Source organism: Phasianus colchicus, chromosome 7, assembly GCF_987193195.1.
Source record: "Phasianus colchicus chromosome 7, bPhaCol1.hap1.1, whole genome shotgun sequence".
NCBI lineage: Eukaryota > Metazoa > Chordata > Aves > Galliformes > Phasianidae > Phasianus > Phasianus colchicus.
Genome location: NC_143442.1, coordinates 35570963 through 35598579, shown reverse-complemented (window position 1 = coordinate 35598579; position 27617 = coordinate 35570963). Strand labels below are relative to the sequence as shown.

The 27617-nt window shown below is 44.9% G+C and overlaps 1 long non-coding RNA gene across 1 annotated transcript; it reads right to left on the bottom strand.

The window, feature by feature from the left end:
- Nucleotides 1-4718: 4718 nt before the first annotated feature.
- LOC149917336 (uncharacterized) lies at nucleotides 4719-27101 on the bottom strand. The gene is made up of 3 exons (XR_016468050.1): nucleotides 26985-27101; nucleotides 25656-25780; nucleotides 4719-4860 (listed from the first exon to the last, which is right to left on the bottom strand). It is a non-coding gene; the product is annotated as an uncharacterized LOC149917336 (long non-coding RNA).
- Between the last annotated feature and the right edge of the window lie 516 nt (nucleotides 27102-27617).

Sequence of the window (27617 nt, the reverse complement as noted above, 5' to 3'; positions counted from 1 at the left end):
GCAAAGCCCAGGGCTCAGAGCAGGCTAATTTTCCTGAGTTCTTGGCAGTCTCTGAAGTTTTCTTGACAGAGTAAATTAGGCACTGTTGAACTCTATGGCTAGACATCTTCCGGGACCTGAATGACTGCATTTAGAGCCAGAGCAACTATGTCTATACCAAAGTGCACAGAAAGTCCATAACAGCACCATTTGGTGGAAGCAATCCACTACCCATTTAGAGCTGGGACATGCATCAGTCTATCACTGAGAAAATGAGAGTATGATGTTGTTCAAATAGATGAGGTTTCTGTGTTTAGTCACATACCTCGGACGCTGCATGGAAATGTTCATCAGAACAGCCACCATCAGATAGAATCAGAATCATGGAATGGCCTTGGTTGAAAAGGACCTCAAAGATGATCTAGTTTCAACCCCCCTGCCATGAGCAGGGTCGCCAACTAGTAGACCAGGCTGCCCAGAGCCACGTTCAGCCTTGAAATAGGGATGAATAGAACCCTGCTAGCAAAGCCCAACCTCCTCTCAGATTGCTGGAATCTCTTCCAGAGTCCCTCACAGAAAACATGCACGTCTGGGGGGTTGTTTCTCCACATCTCTCCTCCTCCTCACCCATCACCCTTTTCACTCTCCTACCATATCTTCTTCTCTACTAGCTGCCAGTTCTCCTTCGTACCAAAAAAGTCTTCCCTGACAAATCATCTGGCAAGAGATAAGAGGTATCTGAGAAGGAAAGGACCCATCCTGAAGAATCCATTTGTGTCACACTTGGCCACTCTCGTCAAACTCAGCATGCTGTTGCCTTCGTGAAAAGGTTCAAAGTAAAAATAATTACACCTTCTTACTGAAGAACAAACAGTTGGACTGAAAATCATATTTTAAAGTGATAATTGGATTTTTAAATCTAGCAATTAAGAAACACGGCCTCTGTAGATCTGCTTTTGACTTGTAACGCTGCTTATACAGCTATTTTGTACCATCAGCTTCTTTCATGTTTCATTTTTTCACATTCTGACATATTCCCAGCTCTTCTCCTGGACAGCCACTTCCCCTTCCTGGCTCATATTGCACGAACATTTTTTATAATACTTCTTTCATCTGATTTTAAAAATGCTTTGATCAAAATCTCCCTTCTGAAAACCCAATGTGGTTTGAATCATGAAGCCATGACTATTGCTAATAAAAGGAAAGAACTGACTTTAATGACTTTGTTGGTGTTTGGGTGATCCAAAAAGAAATAACTGAGAATATACCTGCAAGTACCAGGGACCCCTTAGTACTTACTTAGTCTGTGTGAATTGTTTTTCCAGGCTTTTTTTTTTTTCTTTTTTTTTCTTTTCCTGTTATTTTTAGAATTTTTATGCAGCGTGCCAAGAAACTTGGTTTGGTTTTATCTAAGATAAATAAATATATAAGTATATAAATAAAACTTGATTGACTCTTGCTTAATTTTTACATTGTTTTTCCTCGGGGGATGTCTTGTGTGAAACAAAGATCTTTCTTTGCATGTCTGTTTGCAGAAAACTTTGTTCCAGGGACATTCACACGTTGAAGCAGCTCCAGGGAGGTAAACACATGGGGGTAGTTGCCAGTGAGCATTTTCACCTATATGAACATGGTTTTTCTTTCCCTGCAAAGTACATGGCAGAGATCAGTACCAGGACTGACATCCACACAAGGCCCTTAGGCCACTCTTTGGAGGTGGAACCATCCCACGTATGGTCTCAAGATGCTTTTATTCCTGCACAGGAGAGAAGCCAAGGAAGCCCTAAGTGCAATATGAATTCCACCACAGCCCTTCTTCGACATGTCAGCCCCACGTGCACTGACACTAAGAGAATTTCTGTGTTGGAAATTGAAAAAACAGAATCCTACAAGGCTGAGGGCAATCTGCTTTGTGTTTTCCCGTGCAGTGGAAGTGCATGGGCATCTGCTCTTTGTTAAAAGCGACTGTAGTGGCCAGATACAGGTAGCATGTTTTCACTTGGTAGCTCTGGCATTAAAATCTTATCTTGTGATTTACTAATTTTAAAGGAGAAAATGTCAAATCTTCACTTGCAGATGTCCTGTGTTGAAGAACCCACCAAAGCTGTAGCTGGGTTGGCTGTGAACTGCCCTACATCTGGGAATCTCACTTGGAGCTTCAATTTCTTCTGCATCAATAGCAATAGCATCTCTTTATGCCTCTGCCTGCTGTATCAGACATCTTAGATGCCTCTCTTAATCATCTCCAAATATACGTGTTGAGTCTTGATCTCATGTTGAATCCATCTTTTTACTGCAATTCTTCTTTCCCAGAGCCACCCGTTCTGTTTGTTACGCTCCCATCCTACAACTTGGCAAAGAACTGTCTCTGGAACCAACCATCAGGGAAAGGCTATGACTCTAGGTCTTTTTGTTTGCTTCTAAAGACTTCATCTACCCCATCCAGTTGTGCAGACTTCCAACCACTTGATCCTGCCCTTGAACAATACTGCAATTAGCTAAGTGTGGGAATAGCGATGTGGCTCATTTGAGGTTTTGTTTCCACTTAAATGAGAGTTAATCTCCCCTGTGAGTCTGAACATTTCTTTTCCTGATGGATTGTTTATTTTTCGATTCTGGATGGTTTCTAAGAATAGCAGTTTGAGTTCCATAAAAATTTACTCTTGTGCTTTGATTCATTGCACTTAAAGATGCTGTTGTCATACTCCCAAGTGTTGGCATGCAGTATTTGACAATCTTCAATGGAGAAAATTCCTAGAACATAAGAACAAGACCTTGCTCTTTCACTTCGTTTTCTTTTTCTTTCTATCTAACATGCAAATAGATGTTTATTTTTCATTATAAATGCCACAGGATTTTTTAAGGCATGTTCCCTTTGGTTTTTAGAATGATTCTTTTCCGGCGTTAGGTTTGCCTGGGTTTTTAGCCTTTGTTCTCTGCGGATGTTATTTTAGTGGGATGGCGCTCCCGTAGGAAACACAGCCTTGCTGTGCCGTGTGGTTTCCAGAGCAGTGTGTGTTGTCTGAACTGGGAGAATTGGCTTGGGACTAGGCAGACTCACTGATTGCAGAAACTGCCTTGAAGACAAGCATCTTCTTGTCCCAGCGTATGTAATGACTGTGCAGGGTCAGCACGACAGCCAGAAGAAGCTCACAGATGGAAACCACATCTGTGCTGGGGCTCTTGGGTCTCCCCTATGATGGGATGTAAACCTCCATGAACATGCTCCAGCAGCAGCTCCTCTTTGTGAAATCAGTCATAGAATCATAGGATGGTTGGGTTGGAAGGTTCCAACCTCTAGTCATCAGGGTTAGCCCACTTCCAGTTCCTGAACACTGAATCACAGAGGTGTGATGCTAAAGCAGGTGCTAAAGCATGCAAACATAGTTGTATGTATACCAGCAGAACATACAAGTGGGAATTTACCAGCACTGTTTGCAAATGAACAGCAGTATTCATTGCAGTAGAAGCTTCTAAGCAGAGCCCAGGAGACTTCCCCATATTTACACCCAGTTTGTCTAACCTACTTCTTCCAGCAGCAGACATGCCTTTGTAATGAGATTTAACATACATCAGCAGTTCCGAGCACCCAGTTATTTTAACGACTTTTGTCCTTGGTCACTAAATCACTAAACACTCAAATTATTTCAGCTAAGTCTATTTTAGAGGAACACCGAATTATTAAGGTTGTAAAAGACCAGAAAAATCATCGAGCCCAACCACCGACCCATCCTCACCTTTCCCACTGCCCACATCCCTCAGTGACAAATCTCCATGGTTATGGCACACCTCCAGGGACAGTGACCCACCACCTCCCTAGGAGGCTGTGCCATGCAGCATCACTCTTTCTGAGAAGTAATTGTTCTTATTATCCAACCTGAACTGCCCCTGGCGCAACGTAAAGCCATTACCTCTCATCCTATCACTGTTACCTGGGAGAAGAGGCTGACCCCTACTTTGATACAATCTCCCTGAAGAGTTGTAGAAAGCGATAAGGTCTCCCCTGAGACTCCTCCAGAAAAATCTAATAGGAGTCCCCTTTTCATAGGTTTTCTATTTTTTAATTTTTTTAGCTCATTTTTTGTTTTTCTCATCTTACACCCCGCCAGGAACCATTCAGGCTCCAGGGTAACATCAGGTTCCTGCAAGTGCTACAGAGCTTCCTGGTGGCCCAGTGCTTCACACCAGCATCCTCCTGCTTTTGTGGTGCCTTTGAACCACTTATAAATAGATCGTGCCCGTGCAACTGTTCCATGTGTAACCATGGGACCAAGGGGAAGTGGCTCAGATCTCAGGCACAATGTACAGGCTCTGGTGTCATCCCGCCCATCCATCAATGCTGAAACCCTTATGAAATCCAGAAGAGATTCTGACATGCGATCGCTCACTCCATCTTGGGGGTGGGGAGAGAATTTTTTTTTTAGGAAAGCAAGCGAGCAAGCAAACTGGCAGAACTCCTGCCACAAGGAATGAATTTGCACACATACTTTGATCCCTTTATGATTTTTTTATTTGTGTTAGCCACATCCTCTTCGCTGCACCACTCAGCAAAAGATGCTTTAAATTAGATGAGGCTTGGAAAACACTCTCTTTGTGGCTCCCTCCCCCAGCCTTGCCTGCCCTCAAGGCTTAGCATCGGTCTGGTAGCCAGAGCCTTGCCTAACATGAAACTGGCACAAACGAAAAGGCGGATAAATAAACGTCCAGGAATCTTGTTTGTCATATTTAATCCATCACGTTTCCCAAACAGCCTGGTCAAAAAATTCTGCAGCAGTGTTTACATCATCTTGATTGAAAGCTACATCCGCGCATATAAATACCATTCCTGGATGCAGCTCCAGTTTCACACGGAGGCAACTATCATCCTGTCTGCCCTCACCTCTGAAAGAAGAAAAAAAGTGTTTGAATTTCTTCATTCTCCCATTCCTGCCCAATACAGCACTTGCACATTCATTTTTTTTCCCCTCCTCTTCCTTTAGTATCCCAGTGAGCATTGCCCAATGCTGTGATTTCTGGGTATGCTCAGTAAGCGATGAGCAAGTGGAATTCATTAGGCCACAGGGAAATGGTTAATCAGTGTACTAATGAAAGTGGCACAACACAAGCGTTGAAACATGCCATCTAGCAGGGCTTGGTGTCATCACATGCCGTACACCGGGCACTTGGCTGGGAGCAACAACCATGTCCCTAGCTGGGAAAGAACACCAGGAGCACAGGTCAAACCAACGCAAATAAATGAGAGAGATTTCCCACTTTAATGACCAGGAGGCAAAACCAGAAGAGGAAAGAAGCAGTTTCACCATTTGACCAAGGAGTGAGACAGTTGCTGACCCTACATCAAGACAAACAAGGGCAAAGTGATAATGATGGTGAAGCTTAGAAAGGAACACAGAGGGTCCCAGACCTCCCCATGCCATGATCCACAAAACATTTCCCAACAGAACGAACAGCTAAGGGAAAGATGAAAAAGGAAAACGATGGAAAGAAAAAGAATTCCAACCTGCCTGGGATAAGATGGTACATTTTGTCCCAAACAGTGTGTTTAACTTACGGCTTCTTTTGTTAAAAGAAAACCAATCAAAATTGTCTTTTTCCATTCCAACCTCCCTCCCTCCACTTCAGCTTATTTTTCCCGTGGCCAAAATTGTTCATCGTGCTGGATGCAAATCATCCCCTGCAAATTGCATTTTTCCACGGCAAATGTTTTCACCAGAGAACGTCCTGCTATGCTGCCTCCAGAGGTTTTCTCCCACTTGGACACACATCACGGCATGAAATACTTTACCCACTCAGCTCCATTTGCAGAGTGAACCCAACGTTGCAATGTACTGTTTGTACATTAATTTATTGCAATGACACTGGCACATTTACTTGGTGGAAATGGGTACGATGTTTAACTGCACACTTGGCAGCACTGTCCAGAGGTTGGACTTTGAGATTTAGGCTGTCTGTCTCCAATTGCAAAGGCTTTGAAAAACTGGGCTGTGACCCAGCCATCCCCTCAGGTTTGGGCTTGTTTCTGAGTTCTTATAGTTGAAAACATCCAGCTGCAAAAGGAAATAGCACCTGTTTTATTCAGCTGAGCAGCACAGACATTTCCCAGGTGCCTCTTCGTGCCCCTTGGAATAAAACTAAGGTTGTCAGATGATGCACCACAGATAAATCAGCATTGTGCCTGCCAGAAAATACCCACCTCTCTATTTTTATAGGTGTCGTTAGCATCCTTGCTTCTGAAATTAGGGTCTTACAGAGACATAGGACACTGCTATCTCAAGTAACAGCAAACCGTATAACTTTATAAGAGGTTTTTAATCCCAGTAAAAGAAGTGAGACTATTAAACCCATTTTTACCATTCCTCCCTCACCTCTTGCCTACTCAAAAGCAGGAGCTGCTTCTGGCCTCCAGATGTCCAACCCACAAGCTCTTCCCTTTTGCTATTTTTGCTGCACGCTTTGATCTTTTGCAAATCCTGCCTGGGGGGGGAGCAGGGACTGGGGCGGTTGATGCTGCACCCTGGGCTGCTCCATCCATGCCCCAACCAAGCCCCTCATCTTCCTCTGCCCTTGCTGCAAAGGGAGGGAAGCAGCCGTGCCCCTCTCCAAGGGTGGGGTGGAAAATGGGAAGAGAGGATGCAAAGAGGAAAGAAGAATGGGCACAAAGGGGACCTGGCTGCAAGCTCCCACCTCAAATCATGGATCACACAAGATGGCACACCTCCACCTCTGCCTCCCTTCCTCAGAACACTTGTCTTACTTATCAGCTTGGACTTCCCTTTCCCTGAGCATTGGGCAGCACACAAGATGTGGCAACGTGCTTTGTATAGTGGTGTAACAGTGGTGTACACACAGCAGCATGGAAATCACGTACCAACCCCACGAACCCTGCAAGAGATGGGATGGATTCCCTTGCAGCTGAGCCACACCCAGAGCAGCATCTCCATCAAATACAATTTATATTATACTATAATTGTTATATAAAATATAATCCTTAAGGCTGGAAAAGACCACTAAGATCGCCCAGTCCAACTGATGATATCACTGTCTATGGAGGCGTTCCAGAACTGTAGGGATGTGGCACTGAGGGATGTGGGCACTGGGCATGGTGGGGCTGGGCTGACAGTTGGGCTTGATGATCCTTAATGGCCTTTTCCAACCATAATGATTCTATGATTTGCCCGATCTCTGCATCACAAATCGGTTCTGACCAACAAGGTTCCTGCAAGGACTTAGGTGAGGAAATATTTAGGTATGCTGCACGGACAAAGGTGGGAAAAGACAGCAGAACCCACTCTGAAAAGCTGTTGTTCCTTGTACCCTCACAGAACCTGAGGAACGGGCAAAACAATGGCAAGCAGGTGTAATGCTACAGTGGGATGAGAACAGCAGGGTGGCAAAGCCTTTAGCTGCAGCAAACGAGAATGAGCCCAAGTGCAGCAGCCACAGATGCAGAAATGAAGGAAAAAACTGCTTGCCTCAGGTACAAAGGCAAGAGATGCCCTCACCTCCACTGCCAACCCTTAAATGAGGTCTGGGAAGGGGTGGATCCTTGTTCCATCTCTTCCAATCACTCAGATGCATTGCATACACCTGAGCTCCCCTGGGTTGGCTCTGCCTTCCTACCAGGTGCTCAATGCTGTGGCAACATTTCCACTACAGCAGGTATTTGGTACTTAAATTGCTCCAGCTTTAAAACAGGAATCACAGAAGCAATTTCAATCACTCTGAGTATAGAGACATCACAGAAAAGCAATCTGGGATATCTCTGCCCTTTAATTTCCAAGCTGATCATTGTACTTTAACAGCAAATACTCCAGTACAAGCTGTGCTCCAGGACAAGCTGTGCTCCAGGACAAGCTGCTTTCCTATAGACTTTTCACTTTTTGACCAGGAAACCAAATGCAAGGTCAAATTCATGTGCATTTTCCTAAAGGCAGGAAATGTAAGGCCTGACTGTGTCATCCTTACATTTTCTAGCTGGCATGAGACTGAGGAGGTGACTTTCAAGCTCTAAGTCAATGGAATAATGGGCATAAATGTATGCATGCATGTGTGGTCCCCTATGTCTATGTACACAGCCTATGTGGGCATCTTTGCAAGCCCACTGTTCCATCTCAGAGATGCAGAGAATACCATCAACAGTGTGCAAACAGGTGCTTCTTATACTTGTGTATATATATATATAAAAATATGGATATACATACATCCTTGATGTGGCATTGAAACGACTTGCTCTCCATCTAAAAGCTTCAGTTTTGCCCTGAGGGCAAAGCAGGGCTGTGATATGCATTACAGACAGATACCACCACAGAAATCTCTCTTTTGCAGCTGCAGTGACTCTTTCCCTTGCAAACCTATCAGCTCAAGATCAGCGTCCGCTCCCTCCCAGTGAATTCCTGCGTCTCCACTGGCTGCATATTTGTGGCTGTTTAGTATTCCTTATTTAGGCATTGGCAGAAACAAAGAGTAAGTGAACATAAGAACACATATGCTGAGAAATGCAGTGCTGAAGGGTATCCCACCCTTAATTTAAATAGTAGAACTAAAATATCTCATGTGTGTATACACATAAGCACATATGTCATGGTACTTAAGCAAACGTTAGATCCACAGACCACTAAGCATTTGCTTCTCCTGTGTCACATTTGGAAAAGTGCTAATGCCTTATGGGAAATGTGGAAAATGTAAATATTTTGTTCCAAAGCAACACAGCTCACCACTGTACTTTTCTGGCTTTCTCCTCCTTTACAGCAAACAGCAAGCGAATTATGCACCAAGTGCATGACAAACTAATTGTATCCCATTGCACTGGCTACAAAACCATGCAGCCAAATGGATTGCTAGGCTATAGTTGTAAGAATTGATCTCAAATCAGCCTGCTTCAGGGCTTGGTAGAAGCTCAAACTGGGAAGGAGGGGATGATGTCCACAGCAGAAGCTGCCAGTTCAAGGCCAGCAGCCATCATCCTCTCAAGGGGACACAAGAATAAGACAATAACAAACAGCAGCTATATAATCATACATTCAGGTTGGGAAAGACCACTAAGATCCCCAAGTCCAACCCCAGCCCACCCAACCATGCCCACTGCCCACGTCCCTCAGTGCCACATCTCCACGGTTATGGAACACCTCCAGGGGTGGTGATTCCACCACCTCCACGAGCAGCTGTGCCACTGCAGCACCGCTCTTTCTGAGAAGAAATTGTTCCTAACATCCAAACTGAACCTCCCCAAACATTTCACTAAGCATCACTGACCTCAGAAGGAGCTGAGGACTGCTGGTGAAGCAGAGTGCTGGGCCAGCAGAGGCTATCGCTTTAACAGCTTCCTACTGAGCTGTGCTTTATGGCACTCTCCTGGATTATTGGATGTATTCTGGCTTTCCATGGAGCAAGTGCTTTTGCCAAAAGGGTTACTATTACCTCAACAGCTACTCATTATAGGAGGGCACCAAGCAGTGGTGACGGAGGAATTTTCCATCCTCTCCTGCCACGCTGGGGAGAGTAGCACTGATGCACTGAAAATCTTCTGAAAGCAATATCAGATTCCCAAGCCATATCTTCACCTATCCATTTCACTGCACGGTTAGGGTTGTTATTTATATTACACTCGAGCCAGTGAAAGGGCTCCATGTGCCTCAGAACCCTTTTTGTGCAGTGATTTCCATTCTCTTTGGTCAGAGCCAGCTGTGATGGGGCAGGGTGGCTTCTCCTGGACAGCCACCAACCCCACAGGGTTACAGTGACCTCCAAGGCTGCCGAGGGTTAAAATGCATGGGGGAATGAGTGCTCCAAGGAAGAATTTATGAACCCTAATAAAACTGTTGGGGGAGGAAAGATAATCAGGAAAAACTGAAAAATGTTTGAGCGTTTGCATTCTTCCACCTTCTGTCCTAGCGGCTGTGAGACGGTCTCCCTCATGTCCTGCCAAGAAAAGAAATGGCCATAAAACTGCTGATATCATTTTCAGTCCACCCCCAATCTGAATCTGCTAACCTCATCCCTGCTTCCCGCTCGGAGAGTAGGAAATGGTTCAGGTTAAATTAGCGTGGAAGCTGGAAAGCCTGGAATTGGAATCATTTCCCTGCTGGCCCTCAGTGGGCTCCAAAGGGAAAAGCCTCCGGGCAGAATTGGAGAACGAAACCTCCTGCCAGGCCTTCTCCCACTTACACTGCACCTTGCAGGTTCTGCTTTAGCACTTAGCTGGTGCTGGGAGAGGTGGTTTTGCTTTCCTTCAGCCTTTGCAAAGGGACTTCCAGGGCAAATAAAATAAAATAATTGGCTCGGACAAATGTGAGAGCAAAAAGGCATCGCTTGGCAGGTGGGAACATCACATTTCCCATTGCCAAGGGACCCCCTGTTGATGGAAATTTGCTCCCTGCCTCTCCAGCTTCCAGCCACGAGGGTTACTGCCTGGGAGATGGCAGCGCTCCTTGAGAACAGCCTTTGTGTCTTCACTTTTCAAGATTTTATATGCTTAAATACAGGGGTGGGATCCCCAGAATGATCAAAAGGAGCTGAGTATACAGTTCTGCTCCTAAGAACAGATGAAAACTTCCCAGAAACAGCTACAAGGAGGACAGAGAGGGACTGAAACGAGAAGGGTACACAGGGTATTCAAGGCATCTATAGATCAAGGCATCCGCAGATGGATAGGAGGCAACTGCAGCACTCTCACAAGGCTGCTTGGAGACAGAGCCCCACGTCCACCCCAACATTTGTCACACAGCACATCCTCCTTCCCTTTGCACTCACACATTGGTGGTGTTGAGAAAATAGATGCCCAGACTATCCCTGGAGGTCCCAGAGGAAATGGCTTTATAGGACTCCAGTGGATGCATAAAATAACTTCCACTTAAAGGCAGGCGCTGGCTCAGCACTTGCGAGCCTGAGACAGATCAAACACTTCCGAGCAGCTCCCAAGTTATTGGTCCTCCAGCTCAGATGTTCCCAGCCAAATCTTTATCCTCCGCTTCTAAAAGCTGGTTCCACTTTACAGTCAGGAATAAAATCCCTAAAAACACACAGTGATGGATGAGCAATACTTTCCTCACTCCGTGAGGGCCTGGCACTGGGCTGGAGGCCAGGACACGGAGGCATCTCCTGCAAAGGGGCAGAGCAGTTATGTCCAGACCCCTCGAGTGCTTTGAGTGTCAGACCCAGCCCAGCACTGCTGCCTTTGCAAGCCAACCCTTGGGGCACAGGCACACCAGCAAAGCTGTCTAACTAACGAGCGTCTGCTCAACACATTTTGTCACATTCTTGTGACCCTTCATCTCTCATTTTCCAGCAAGATTCAACCAGCCTCTGTGGATGGATGACTTACTGATACCTGGTTTCCATCTCAGCCCGGATCAGTCAAATTTTTGAATGCGCTGAGATACTGCAGGGCTTCAGAAACGGTGCTGGAATGGGGATGGGAAGAGTAGATTAATCCTGGTGGCTGCAACCTTCACACTTTGGGAAAAGGCCATGTGCAGCCCAGAGAAAGAAAAACAGCACAAGGTAAAATAGCTCTCTCACTCAGAGAGCTATGATAATCTGCACCAGCTGGCGCTCCGATAATATTTTGATAAAATCCCATTTTGAGATTTTTCCCTCCCCCCCCACCCCTTCCCTGCCCTTTTCTTGTGTCATAGCTCTGGCATGGTATAAAGGGGAACATATGTAGCAGACATAAATGCCAGATGAGAGAGAAATATAGAAAAGATAAGGATAAGAAAGCACTCAGCTGCACCGAAACATCCACACCCAGCTAACAGCCCTACCTAAAGTTGTATTCTCCACCCTCCAACTCCATCCAATGCACAGAGCCTCACCCTTCCCACAGCCTTGTTTGTGGCACTATAGGAGCACAGAGCTCAGAGAAATTTGTACCAAGGCTGCAGGACTTGTGTTAGCAAGTCGTGGTCATGCATTCAACTAAGGAAATGAAGAAGAATGGACTTGACCATTCATTACAATCCAGCAAGTACCCAGAGATGTCTTGCAGAAGTCAATGACCTTGGCCGTCGTGAGGAATGTTGCCAGCCCCCCAGGCAAACATGGCCATTCTGTCATCTCCAAAAGAGGGAGATTTCAGCATTCGTGTCACAGTTTCACACTGATTGCAAGGCATGGGAAGGCCTAGGGTCACGACACAGCCAAGGGGCTGACAACAGGAGATGAGTGAAGGACAGGGCTGTAGGTAGGTCTGTAAAAAAGCCTGAGGTCCACCCAGGAGACAAAGACAAGAGCACGCAGCCCTGTCGTGAGTTAAAATGAAGTCCCTGAGTCCAAGGGCAGAGGGTTTATGAGTTGGGGATTCCAGATGTGGCTACTTGGGGGAATTAAGGCCCATTGGTACCATCCAAAATCTGACACAGAAACATCCGTGAGGTCCGGTCCTCTTGGATTATGGGCAAAGTTTTCTTTCTTCAGTATATCAGCTGACCTCTGTCTCTCACAGAGTGTGCCTGAGCATGTCTGCAGTGCAAATCTCAGTGATGGCTACAGTGCAGATACAGCACTGTCCAACTCCTCCATTGCTCTGGAAGATGCAAAAGCGTGGGATGGATGTTCTCCTCACTGAGCTCCATTAGCTGGTTCATGGATGAAAGCTTCTGGAAGTCCATTGCTTGCCTCCATCTGTCATTTATCTGCATTCCTCCCACAGAGCCAGCAGAGTTTATTTTTTTTAACCTACTGTTGGATAATAAGACAGATGTCCACACTGTGTCTCATTTTGAATACATCTAAACTAAAAACAAATGTATTTAGATGGGATGAATAAATGTGTGTGTTTTTCCTGTTCCAGAATGTTTGACTAATGCAAGAAAGAATGGCTGGTTCCCATTTTATTTTTTGAGGGAGCTACCTTTGAGTTGGGAAAGTGAAGTACCCATTGAAGTACCAAGTGAACTAAAGGGATTCTCAGAGTGACTTTTGTGATGTTTCCACAGGGCAAAGTAAAACGTGAGACAATATTGATGAAAATATGCAAGATGCAAAGGAAATGGTGTTTTCCTGCTGCCTCCCAGCTAGGTCTTCTGGGATGAGCTGAAGTCACCCAGCACAGAGGTGAAGCATTTGGATGGGGAACAGGGCACTACTTTGATGGAAGCTGAGTTACTTACAGAGGAAGGACATGTTCTCAGATTCCTTTCAAAGCCCAAGGCAGCATTTCTAAGGTGGAGATCAACTCTTGAACAGAGATCAGAACCACCAAGGATCAGGGGAAAACAAAAAGAAGAAAACAAGCAGGGGTGACGCGGAGTAACAGAGGAAGGCAGGGCTCAGATCAAAGGAGAAGGGCAGCCCCCAGAGCCACCAGGCTGCCTCTGAAGACAAAGAGCTGTCTGGTTCTGGTGGGGTTTCCCCCACCGGTCCCAACGCACGCCCTTGCATGTGGGGTCTGTTTGGACAGCTGGGTGTCACTGACCCCAGGTGCTCAGAGCACTCGGTGGGCTCAGCAGTGCCTGCAGCTCAATGGGGGGCAGCCTGAAGTGCGTGTGTGTGGTCAGGGCACCAGGCTCCCTCCCAGAGCAAGGGATTACAGACAGCACAGCTGAGAAAGTCAGAATGCTTCAGAAGGGAGCAGGAGAATTCAGCAGTGCAACCACCCAGCGTTAATCAATAGGGTCTATTTTAACTTCTTTTAAAGCAGCCGTTGGAGATGCATTTGCGTTTATCTCATGTCCTAGATGTCTTAGATATCTCTAATGCCTTCCTGTCCACATGGATCTTTCTACAGCTGAAAAGGGCAATCAGATCAGCCCAGCCCAGGCTAGCAAAAGGAGAAGCAAGTAATCTGCCACCTCTGAAATACAGGATTGAGAGCCAGCATCCTAGGATGGACATCTGTCAGGGAGTGGGATGGCTGGGAAGCACAGGGACCTGGGGACTGGGTGCTCGTCTTCAGCAAGCAAGTCCTATCCCAGCTCTCTCTCCTGGTAGTTTCCAGCTGCCAGAACCTTTTGCTGTATGCTTCCATATGGCAAAAATGGATCCCTCTTGCTAGAAAATCAGTCAAAAAAAGATTCAGAGTTGGGAGGAGGAAAGCAAGACTTGAGATGGTGAAGTACAAGATTCACTGGCTAGGAATTTCAGCGGAAGCAAATTCTCCTCTTTACAGACAAAAAACAAAGCAAGTGCAGATGGAGGACCTCTTTGAGAATTTGTCGAGGAAAGTCCTCCTCGATGCTGCACCACAGCTGCCTGTTTCCCCTCCAGGACAAACTCATAGCCACTGCCACATGGAGGCTCTTTGCCTAATGTAAGTGCTGTGAGAGCTGCTGCTGACACCAGGAGGGGGCAGAATGATAGCTCACTGAAAGTGACAGGCATATCACGTTGCTTAACCAAGCTGGCAAAGGCAGCTGATGATGAACTTCCCAACACAGGAGTTACTGTAGGGGACTGCTGCATCCACCTGGCTCTTCTGTCTGGCTCCTTATCACAGGTGTGAGGTTATGAACTGAAAAAGCACACACAGATGATGACAGTCACACCAGAACTCAGGCACTGTGTTTAATCTCTTCTTTATCCTAACTGCATTTTGGCATCCAGTCCATTCTACCCCAAAATCTGGTCCAGAAACAGAAAACAATGTGTATCAGTTCCTACCCTCCAAATCTACCCTCCTTGTAAAGTAGATGAACCCTCCCCCTTTGGGAAACCTCACCTATCTGCTCCTTACCCACGCTGGAGACATTTGGATTCACCCATTTCTTCATGCAGATGACTGCAGCCTCTTCCTGTCAGGGTTTAACAACGTTTTTGCTGTCTCTGGTTAAGATTTCCAAAGCTGTCTAATGGTCCTGATGTCTGAGACGTCCTTGACCTGCTCAAACATTAACTGTCATGGAAGCTTAACACTCAGAGGGACCATCAGTGAGTGGTGTCTGGCTCAGCCTTGCTCAGAGCAGCTTTAGTTTCAAAGTTTGACCAGATCTCTCAGTGCCTTCTCTGGTCTAATTCTGAAAATCTCAAGGGAAATTCAATATTTAAGCCACTGTCCAGAACATCAGTTGAGTCCAGGCATCTCCTATTCTCCAGCAGCTGTGAAAATCCCCATCCTAATCTCCACTTTGGAGCTGTCAGATCCAAATCTCAGTGGCATTCACTGACTACTGCTTGCTTTATTAGCAGAAGCCGACAAAGCAAGCATGCCATGCTGGATGACTCCAAACATCATTTCAACATTTGGAAGACACAGCTGCCCTCTGGCACTCCTGAATTTGAGAAACAGTTGAACTCCTGAGGCCACAATGTCACCCGAAATGAGGTCCTTCTGAAACTCCTCTCCCTGTTTTAACTCCCCTTAGCACATTACTCGCCCTAAGAGCTTTGCTTTCACTTGTTAGGTTTGGCATCTCTTTTGTACTATTTTTGGAGGATTCCAGAACACGTTTCTGATTCTGGCCATCTTCATCTTCTTCTTATAATTACTAATAATATTTTTCCTTCCACTCACTGGATTCATTCCCATGTTGGCTGCGAGGCTTCAACACCAATCACTGTTTAATTCAACCTTCCTCTCTTTCAGGAGCACCTTCTCATAACACTGTCACAAATCCATGGAAAATAAAATCCTGGAGAACTGAGAGTTTTGACTTAGGACTTGCAAAGCACCTTTAAATTTATCCCAGTGCATTCCTTCTTCATAAATGCTTTCCATCCCTCTTCCATGAAACAGAAGGGCCCCCATGCCATGTGCTTGACAGGACACAGGGAGAGGTCCAAACCTCAGGAAGCCTAAAATAGACTTATTTTATTATTATTATTATTATTATTATTATTATTATTATTATTATTATTATTATTATTATTATTATTATTTTCCCCCTGAAAAGCTGGGATTTGGGAGTTTGATGCAGTGGGATATCATTATTAGAGCAGAAGGGCTATTTGGAGCTGTCCCAGTCTAAATAAGCCGCTCACATTTTAGATCAGCCCCAAATTTATTTCGTAAGCACCAATAATCAAGAGAAATCCTGAGATTCCATTAAGGAAAGACTAAGAGTGGACTTGTCTACTAGAACGAGGGAAGCAAAAACTGGAAGAAGAAAAGGTTTTCTCAAGTATGACAAATATTTCCCATTGCTTCCTTAGGTGTTCAACTGTGTTCAGTCTTCAGTTTCATGATAGAGAAGCGCCCACTGTCTTTTAGTCGTGACAAATAAATAAAAAGACAAGAAGCAGTAAGCTTAGGTCAAATTAAGACTATCTAATCATGGCCTTTGGGATCCCTATGCCTCACAAAGCAAGGATGAAGTTCCTTCTGTCTTCAGCACTTGGTCTTTAGGCTTCATGTTATCAGCTTGGAAAGCTGACCAAACCTCAGCAGGCGCAGTGAAGGCAATGACAGCTCAGTCCCTCTGCTGTACGTTTCTATGGATGCATTTGCACTGACTTCAGTGCTGTTGGTCTGCCAGCAGATAACTCAGGTCAGAAGCTGATACGGATGGAGCAGGGAGGACATCTCCATTGGCCCATGTAGTGACAACACGCAGCACAGCAGAGACACAGAAAGGAAAGTTATTCACCCCAGCTGAGTAAACATCAGGCTGCAGCTGGCCAGAAAACAGGCTCTGAGAGAAAAAGGACCTGCACAAAGGAAGACGGAGGGAAAGAAAGAGATTTCTGAAGACAAATGCAATATTCACTTCAAGTCAATACAACCAAATCCCTGGATATGGTCTACCAAGTCTGATCTCAATAAGGGAATCCACAGCTGGGGAGGATGAGAGTAAGGCACGTATGATGACAACCACAATCATTTCTCAGTATGCAGAGACACAGGCAGATATGGAAGGCTACTGAAGATAAGGAGGCTAGGACAGATCATTATAGCCAGTGCTCCAGCTGCCATGGAGATGCTGGTGCCTCACAGGAAATGCCTTTCAGAATCTAAATCTATCAGACACTATCAAAATTCCTAAAAATGTGATAAAGTGAATGCATACAAATAGCTGTGCTGTGGAGGAACCGAGCTCCAAGCTGCATATATCATGTTGCATCAGCTAAAGGAAAGAATTGCCCTGAGTCTGATTTCCATCTACGTGGGTTAGGTCACTCATGGTTATCAGAGCCCTTCCTTGTCCCTGCCTAGCTGCTTAGCTAAAATCCTTGGCAGACATACAGAAAACAGTAGATGTAGAGTTTAGGTGAGAAGACAGCTGCCATGGAGACTGTGCAGCACTCACAATGGCCAGCAAAACTCACCACCTTCCCTTCCCTTCCCTTCCCTTCCCTTCCCTTCCCTTCCCTTCCCTTCCCTTCCCTTCCCTTCCCTTCCCTTCCCTTCCCTTCCCTTCCCTTCCCTTCCCTTCCCTTCCCTTCCCTTCCCTTCCCTTCCCTTCCCTTCCCTTCCCTTCCCTTCCCTTCCCTTCCCTTCCCTTCCCTTCCCTTCCCTTCACAAAAAGGAAGATATACAACAAATATTAACATTGCAGACAGGATATATGCAATGAGTATGCATTCTTTTTTCTTCTCCTGCCTGTATGTGCTCTTATGCAAAATTAGAAAACAACATGTTTTGAAAAAAACTCTCATATCATCTAAGAAAAGAAGAAATGGGAAAATAAGACACTTGCCAAATGGAAAAGTAAGAAACCAGCAAAGTGATAAGTGTTATTCCCAGCAGGCTTCCCTGGGGTCAGGGGAGATCTTCAGGGCAGGAGGAAATGAAGGATGCCATTAGAGAAGGTAGCTGATAGGGGCCCTTATAAAACCTTCCCAAGGAATCTGCCTTGGTGATTTTTCCCACAGCATTACACAACACAGTGTAATAAAAATGTCAGCAATGAAATAACACAGCCTGTCCTCAGACCCCCACCTCCCCACCACCTTTCCTGACTGAAGAAGTATGATGATATGTTAAGGCACCAGCGAGTTTTCCAATAGTAAAACAGGGGAAAACTTCATTTTGGACACCTGGAATCCAAAACAACCTAGGCTGTGAGTGAAAGAAATGCACCTGCCTCCACATAATGGCTGCACTGTGCAATCAGGTGAAAATCCATCTTTTTTCTTTTTTTTTGTGGCTGCGATATGAACTTGAACTCGATATTCCTGCCTGCCCTACCAAAAGGTTCCCCAGCCCTCCATAAAACCATGCTGTGCAACAGGCCAGCCTGAAGTGATTTATTGCTCTGGGTGAAAATCAGATGAAATTCAGTTGTTTCCCATTCAAGCTTGAAACTAAGTGAACTTTGGCAGAGTTCTGCTTGGGCTTTGCTTTGGGTGAAACCAAAACACAAAGGGGGGATGAGGAAAGAGTGGAGAGCGAAACCAGGTACACCAAAGTGGAAAACTGTTTTCTTGAACTCACGTGAACTCAAACCACTGACCTTCACACACATCCAAGGCTCTCTCTACACCCGCTCATAGTACATAAATCTAACACCGAACTTGGAACTGAGCTTCAACGTGGCTTAGACCACATGCAATTAGCCTGATTAAAGACTGGGGAGCCTGGTTAGATCCTGCCTTCACAATGATGTCTAAATGGGAGAAAACTCGTGCTGCCAGCAGCTGTTGCCACTTTTGCAGTGGGGTGTAGTTTGGGGCCACATGCACAGAAAAGTTGCATGCTCAGGCTATTCATAAAGGCAGGAAAAATGTTCACTGTAAAGATGAAATGCATTCACGTGCTTTCTGATCGTGCTGCAGCAGGCATCAGTAAATGTGACTAGCTGAAATCACCGCCAAAAAAATATAAGCTGGGGTGGGGGGACTGCTGGAACCCATAAGTATTTAAAAAGAAAACAAAACCTGGAAACGTTTGCCAAGTGAAACCAGACTTTGGTGATTATTTCATAATTATTCATGACTAAGAGGCCAGGAAAAAAAAAAAAAAAAAAAAAAAAAAACAACTATTTAAATGGGCTTGTTTGTTTGTTTGTTTGAGTACGATTGCTAATGGTGATGGTTAATGGAAAAAAAAAATAGGGGGATGTCTGCAACTGACGTACAGCCCTCACCTCCTCTGCACGAGATTCTATGTCAACCAGCCTTATCACTACAGGCCTCGTGCAAATTTTATCCATAAAGTGATCTTTCAAATCCTGGGTAGCTGCCAGGAATACCTCTATTAAACACAATACAAAATATAGATGGATACAATACAAAATAAAAGATATCCTGAAGGGTTATTAAATCTATTTCTCGCTGAGCCATTTTGTGTCTCTGCTGTTGGCATGGAGGACAAGGCAAAAAAAAAAAAAAAAAAAAAAAAGGCACATTGCTTTCGCATCTTTTAAATACGCAGTTCAAAGAATGCTCCTGGGATGCTCTGAGATTGCTTTGATCCCACTTGAAGTCCTGCGTTCAATCTGAAAGGAGTCCAGACGTGTTTGTGAGCAACAAACCTATGCTCTGACCATCCCAAAGCAGAATGCAGGGACCCAAACTTCTCCTAATGCTCTCCCATCATTTTTGTCTGCTGTCTGTGAATACCCAGGGAAAACTTCCTCAGCTGTAAAAATGTGCCATGCTGCCCTACACATCCACTCTGGTTATCAAGAACAACAGCAGATATGAAAGAGAAAGGTTGTGAAAGGTTATGAGCTCTTTCTTATCAGCAAGGATAAATTCTTTGCTTCTTCCCTTAACGGACATCTTGAGTTCTCAGCTCTATCTTCCAAGAAAAGCCAGTAGGACTCCATTTATTATCCTCAAGAACATAATGTTCTAGCTCAGCTAACAGTCCTCATGGCTTAGGAAGTGACAAAGTGACAATTTTTTCCTAACATTCCTACTAAGTCATTGAAGTACTTCTGAAGACACTTGTCTAAGCAGGAACATGTAGAATCAAAAGTCAAAACTGTGGCCTGTTTCCCTAAAACTGTGGCCTTGGGCAGGGATCACAACATCACAACGTGATGTCTCAGCATGTCTAATGGTAGCACTGCAGTTCCTACCATCCTCTTGGTTTCTGGAAGAGAAACTGCCACCTGGGGCTGTTGCTGGCAGAAAAAGCAATTCCTGATTTGTCTGGGTGAACCTTGATAAAATTACCTGTCAGACCATCTACACAAAAGTTGAAAATTCTGGTTCAGTGGTAAAGACTGTATCAGAACATCTTAAGATGATACATAGGAACAGGTTGTCCAGAGAGGTTGTGGATGCCCCACAGGCACCTGCAGGCATTCAAGGCCAGGCTGGATGTGGCTCTGGGCAGCCTGGTCTGGTGGCTGGTGACCCTACACATAGCAGGGGTCTAGATGATGTTTGAGGTCCTTTTCAACCCAGGCCATTCTATGAAGATCCTTAAAATTGGTGGTTGGACTAGATGATCTTAGAGGTCTTTTCCAATCTAAAAGATTCTTTGATTCCATTCTCTCTCTAGTATCCTTCTAGAGCAGCGGTGGGAGACATGGCAGCATAACTCCCCAGTACTGTAGTGGCAATGTCTTTGAGCAATGGAATCCATTCCAGGATGTCAGAAACATTCTGTTCATCCAGCATATCTTGGCCCATGTGAACAAGACCCTTGAGGAGGATTGCTTTCATGGCAACTTGGTGAAAAGCATGGTGAAGGGCAAAGCACCTGCTTAAACTTTCAAAGAGGAAGGACAAACAAGCACAGAGACCAGCTGGTGTCCTCCTACCTGGACAAATGATCTGCTTTTCCTAGGAAGAAACAGATAGGTCAGTTTTGGGACCCTTTGGAGAAAATGGAGGATGGAGAAATTCCTAGAGAAACCATTTAAGACTTAGTGGTTGCTGCCAGTTTACAAACAAGTCTGATGCCAACTACAGGAAGAGCAGCAGCCTCCTCACTGGTCGTCACTCCAGAAGGGCCCAGCAGCCAGAGGAGCTGCAGCAGGGTCCCCCCAGGGATGCTCTATCTTTGCGAATGGGTCCAGATCCATATGGTGTCACTCACTGCTTGGAAAGGCCCTGTTCAGGCAATGACTGTTGAAGGGGCATTTTGACAACTGCCTTGTTGCAATTGCCAACAGGCACTGACATAGCTGAATTTATACCGAAGCTTTATCTGTTGCCTGCAATTCTAATTTGTGGTTTGTAGGCCATAAAACTCCAAGTTTTCCAGGCAGGAAAAAAAAAAAAGTGACGATTGACTGTTACTGCTGCTTCTCTTTTTTTTCCACTAGAGCTGTTCCTCATGCAGTTGTAACCAAATAGTAACCAAATAGACTGCCTAATGGCCAGCGCTGTTTATTCCAAAACAGTATGGATTTCCCATTTGTAATTCAAAAACCATAGGGTGTAACTTTCCTTGCTTGGCATGAAACATGGTCATGCTTCTAGGATACAAGCACAGAGACAGTCCTGAGGAAAACTGCTTTTGCCTAAAGAGAGATCAATGAGAAATAAGCTGTCTTTCGCTTTGGTGATGATATATTTTAAAAGCACCTCCAGCCTAAGCTTCAAAACAGCCATTTGTTTCCCATAGTGAATATTTACTGGACTTTACACAGCTAAATACTTTCTATTTCCTGTCTCACATTCGTTTTTCTTAGCGGCCCCATGCATAGCCAGTTTCAATTTACACTTGAAATTGTTTTTTGAAACAAGCTTCATCAATACCAAACTAAGAGGAAACCACAGAACTAGAAAATCTTAGCATCTTTTCCTGTGAGATGTAGGAGAAAATCAGAACAATTTCAAGGAGATTTAAGGAAATTTCCGCATGAGGAGTACTAAGAATTGCAATAAAACGCACAAGAAGAAAGTGGTCTCTTCTCAGGTGACAAATGGAATACAGCCTCAAGATGCACAAGGGGAGGTTCAGATTGTACCGTCATAAAGAATTTATTATTCATAGGGTGGTCAGGCAATGGAAGGGCTGCTCAGGGAGGCAGTGGATGTGTTTAAGAGATGTGTGGATGTGGTACATGAGGACATGGCTTAGTGGTTGGACTTGATGATCTCACGGATCTTTTCCAATCTAAATGATTCTGTGATTCTCTGACTCCATGACTTACAGAGGAGTAGGTTCAATGCATAGCTCCAGAAGTGGTTTAGACAAGGTTTGTCCCCTCTCAAAGCAACGTGGTGGGATTCCCTTTAGACTCCCTGGATACATTCAAGCCCAGGCTGGATGTGGCTCTGGGCAGCCTGGTCAGCTGGTTGGTGACCCTGAACATGGCATTGGGGGTTGAAACTAGATGATCATTGTGGTCCTTTTCAGCCCAGGCCGTTCTATGATTCCATGATTCTATGATCCCCATGTGGGCACAGGGCTGTGCCATGCCCAGGAGACCAGGGCAGAAGAAAAGGCAAAGCCCAGGTCCCCAGCACCCAGTGGGAATGCAGTGAGCACCCAGGCAGCTGCAGGGTGGGATGGCCAGACAGAAACACGAAGCCCAGCCTAGGAGTGGCTCAAGGGGCCACGAAGCATTTTGGCATGCAGGCCCTCCTCAGGAGCCAAGGGGCAGAGTGGAAAAGCTTCCTCACAGGCAAATTACCTCGGCGGGAAGCTAAAAGATATTCCTATTGCCTGCAAAGCTGCATGCCAAGTCTGGTGTTTGTTTGTGTCTGTGTTTATTTCTCAGAGACTTTCTTTCTCTGCACCCCAGGGAACTGGCTGGATGCGAGCTCTGGCTCTCTCATGGAACAAGAATTAACTCCTGGATCCTGGCAGAACCGAGATCGGCTCCTGCTCAAATGCAGGCTGACAAAATGACCACAAGCCAGAAGACACCCAAAAAGCAGATGCTGCATGCCTCCCATCTGTCCAGCGGCCCAAATAAGTTGGGTGTATCCCCCGCCTACTCTGCAGTTGGTTTATCAACTGGTTTATCATTGCCCAAGCCACAGCTGTCTGGGGACATTTCTGTTCTGTGGTGACTTATCATGCTGATTATTTCCAGCGTGAACCAAGACCACCATGGACTTGTAGGGCCCCTGATTTTGAGAGAACCTTGTTGAATTTGAAGGTAGGAAGGCAGTTCAGAAACAAGAGCAAGAGGCGCAGCGCTGTCTCAGAATTCACAATAAAACGGTGTTTGCTTGAGACCAGATTTGCACTGGGTTTTTGAATTCCTAAACTAATTACAATCTTCTGGTACAAATTGATTTTTCTCCTCCAATGGACCATGCCGACTCCCATAAAGGGAGGCTCTGACCTATTCTTTTAGAGGCTACTTTTAAGAGAGCGTGAGTAATAGCTGAAACACGTGGGGAAACTTCAACATTTGGGGTAGTTTCATGAAAAATCCTTTCTCCCTACCCCACTGGGGATAAACCAACGTCAGCACTTAGTTACATGGAAATGAATCGCCAGCCGTGGGCTTTCCGCATCCCAACATCACACATTCTTGCTAGCAATGAATCACAAGGAGCACACATGGCCCTTGCCCACAGCGACCTAGCTGGGACCTGGGGAGATCTGAGTAGAAAAGGTGACGCGAAGGAAAAACCTGAGTCACTGAGAAAATGGGGAGTCCATCCCAGGTCTGGAGGTTTCCTGGCACACACCTTCCCATGGAACCAATGTGCTGCTGAGCTCAGCGTGCATCTGAGTTACAGCAAAACAGAGAGCTTGTTGCCCTCTCCCTTGTCTTGTTACTGTCTACAGAGAAGGCAAATGGGAAGTTTTAGGCCTTTATCTTCAAGAGAAAATGCTGGATAGTTGCCTATACAGTTACCTTCTTGAGAGCAGCAGATGTTGCACTGCAGAGCAGAGCTCTAGACTTGAAATGCCAACTGCTGAAGAGCCAAAAATGCAACCAAGCAGAAAAGGCTCCCTTTAGTAGCCTAAACCCCATTTGAAAGCAAGGTGGTATGTGGAAGAACAGAAGATCCGTCTGATTTGTAATCTAAACTTCTAATGACATTCATGGCATATGAACTATTTTCCATGGAAATCTATCTGCAGATATGCAAGCCAGATGCACTGATTTAATTAGCCCATGTAACATCTTTAGTTATGTTTCAACATCTGACCCATGCTAAAAAGACCGGGTACTTCAAAGCCATGTGACTCATTTTTCATAAAAGAGAAAAGAAAAAACAGAAAGCCAAATTCACAGCGGACACCCATTGACATCCTCTTCACCAGCCTATTTACCATTTCCACAGACGCTGGAAACGAATGCATCGCCAGTTAGATCATTTCTTCCAAATGGCAGGGTGGTGGTGTCCATATTCATGCTGGACCCTGAAGAAGGTCCCACGTCAGTGCATATTGAGCCAAGGCTATCTGTGCTGGTTTGAAGTGGAATGGTGCATACTCAGTATGTAGCCGCAGCATTTTAAATGCTGGGGAGCAAACACAAATCCACGGCACTTCACATTGGCAGTGAATCTTTTCTCAGTGCTATGGAAATCTCAAACGTCCTTTAACAGTCCTCCTTCTTATCTTTTAGCTATAACATGATAGGATTCATCTCTATCTGCACTCTTTTCTTTTGGCCCCTCTCCATATAGTTGCACACGTACAGAGCCAAGAGAAACAGGGTTCATGCACCAGCAATGGGAACAGTAAAACTTCCTAGACTCGTTTGCAGCAGCACAATGTGCTTCACTGGCATCTTTGAATCATTCATAGTCTGCAATGCATAAAATACTTAACGATTATCACTAAACCAAAGGTTTGCAGACTAAACCCAAAGTTCACCGAACTCCCTGCAAAAACAATTTCTGGTAAGACGGACCAGACCATCTCAGGATGCCAAGTTCTCAACCTACAAATTTGTGACAGGCAATAGTTCTGCTTTGAGCAAAGGGCACTTTGGACAGGATGCCACAGTGCTGTGCCATGAGATCCATATAACTGCTGAAGAAGGGAGGGAAAGAGCAGCCAGAACATGTGAACGTGAAGATGACCCACTTCCAGGCAGGTGGCAGCCACCAGCACTGGGGAAGCAGAAATCTGCTTTGGTGCTCTGGCTTAAAGAAAGTTGCACTAATGGAGGCTGATCATTATAGGAACTGATATCAGGAGAGGAGTTGTGGTAATTGAAAACTTCTGCTTTCCAAGGTAGTATTTATAGGAGGCTTTAATGCTCGCTTTGATGAAGTAAGGACTCAGATGCCCTTAAACAACAGAAGGTCTTACAACACATTCACTTTAAAGGAAAATTCCTTTAAACAAGAAGAATCTGGAGGTGAGTGTCTAAGTGCTGGGGTGATGCTGAGATGTGAGGAAGTCTTCACTAGGCGTTACACAATGTCACAAAGACTGAAGCCCCTCCAGGCATTTCTCATTATACTAATAAAATTAAAAAAAAAACAAAAAACATTATTCGACGTCACATTATATTTCTTTCAGTGGAAATGTATGGAAGGAAGTCATTTGAAAGAAAAGCCTTTTCATAAAAATATAAATTTTGTGAAACATAGCACTTCGTATTGGCATGTAGAATTGTTGGGGTTGATTTTATTTCGTGTTTGGCTTCCTTTTTGTTTTTTACCGTGTTTCATCACGTGGTGAGAACAATATAGTCCATTTTTCTGGGCGTAAAAAGACTGAGAGGGGATCTGATGCATGTTTATAAATATCTAAAGGAAAGCAGGAGGTAAATGGATGAGGCCAGGCTCTTCTCAACAGTGTGTAATGATGGGACAAGGAGTAATGGCCTAAAACTTGAACACGGGAAGTTCTGTACTAACATGTGGATGAACTTCTTTACAGTAAGGGTGATGGAGCACTGGAACAGGTTGCCCAGAGTGTCTCCCTCTATGGAGATGCTGATGAGCTGGCTGGACACCTACTGTGTGACACCTACCTATTGTAAGGTACCTGCTTTAGCAGGGGAGTTGGACTCGATGATCTCTTGAGGTCCCTTCCAACAACTGTGATTCTGTGATCTCAAATCTTCACAATTTCACTAAAACATAAGAAGGTGATGCTCTGAAAAAAAAAAAAAAAAAACCAATCACAACAGTATGTCCCAATCAAAGCCCAGCTGCAGATGCCAGTAGCGATTTAGAAATAATAAAAATAAATGCTTACAATATTGCATCACAAGACAACTTATTTGCACTACAGGCAGCGTTACAGAATAATATTGATACGATCCAATAAAAGAAAAAATTTTCAGAAACAGCTTTTCTATTGACATGAAATGTTCAAATGCTGAAAACTTTAAAAATTAAGACTTGTTGGTAAAAAATGTGTGCTGTGAAAAATGAAAAAAACATATGAATCCTTTACTACATCCCAACCACTAATGAAAATGGGCTCGGAAAGGCCAGAAACACCCACAAAACAATTGACCCCACTTCCTGTGCCTCCTTAGCATTCTGGGCCTCCAAACGGGACCACAGCTCTCAATGCCATAAATGACACTGCACGGGGCTAAGAGCTCAGTGCTTTTAAGGCAACTTCTTAATTTAACTTGCAATTTATGAAGGCATTTTACCATCCTTCAACTCTCATTTTCTCTGAGCAAATGCAGACCCCTCTTTGCAAAATGTCAAACAAATGGATATCGCCAAATTATTAAAATTAAAGGCAAGTGCAGAGTTGGCCAAACGAATTATGGCTGGAAACCAGCTTCCACATTCCCCTAGTGGCTTTCAGATGGTTGTGGAAAGATGCCATCGGAGAAAACGTCGTGTCTGCAAGCATCACCTCACCCTGGTATGTTTGGAAAGCTTATAGAAATCCTGTGCCACAGGGAGTGGGCTGTGTGCAGATCATACATCATCCTGCTGCTTTCTGAGGGGACACTCGGAGCCATTAATCAGTGCTAATGGCAGTCCTGGTCTACTTTGCCCATTGTGGCTTTAATTTTCTTCCCGATTTCAAAGTGATAGAAGGTGGCTGAGTATGGAAACGTAATGGCTGATTCCATCAGTCTGGGCCAGGTGCCCATCTTAACCAAATTGCCTGAAATGCATCTAGGTATTTTCTGAATGCATCTTGTCCCCTGCTGTGACTTTTTTATTCTTATTTTGGACGCAGATGCATGGCAATGGGTCCCTGGAGACTCCTGGTGCCACCTACCCCCACTTCCTTCGTGCACAAAGCTTTCAGGCAAAGGCTTAGTCAAGCCCTCTGTTAACTCACAGCCTTCAATAAGCATAGGTCACACGAATGTCCAGCATCTTACCTGTGGTTTTCCACTGATGGGCAGCAAGCTTGGCCAGCACTTTCTGTGTTTGGCCATTTTAGTACCTTTTTAGGATAACGATCACGGCACACATGGAGCTCCTGGCCAGGCATTCTCAGACAGGATGATTTGCTGTTGGAAAGATTTGTTGTGCCTTTTACAAACACCAGATGCTCGGTGATGAGAAAATAAAGCATACTTTCCAGTAAACAAAAGCAGGTTTCATTTGTCTCTAAAGCATAAACAAAACAAACAAAAAAAGAAAAAGAAAAAAAGGGAAAAAAGTGCAAAACAGAGCTTGTACATATGCGTCAGGGGGAGAAAGTGGTGAAAGGAGTGAGAAGTGCATGTACCTGGAGATGGATTAATGGGCTCTGTGGTGCAACGATGGTCTCGGAGGGCTGGAGCCTCCTTTCCTCCACTCAAACACTGTGTGGGTTTTCTTTTTCTTGCAGGTTACACCTTGCATGGGACAGAGGGCTCGTGCAGAGAAACTGGAAAATGACTCTGAAGGAGCTGATAGGGAACAAAGCAAGTTAAACAAGCAGGGGCTTCCCCAGCAGGAGCTGGGGGAATGGAAGTAACACATACTAGAGGAAATACTTTGAGACTGTGAGATTTACTGCAGCCTTG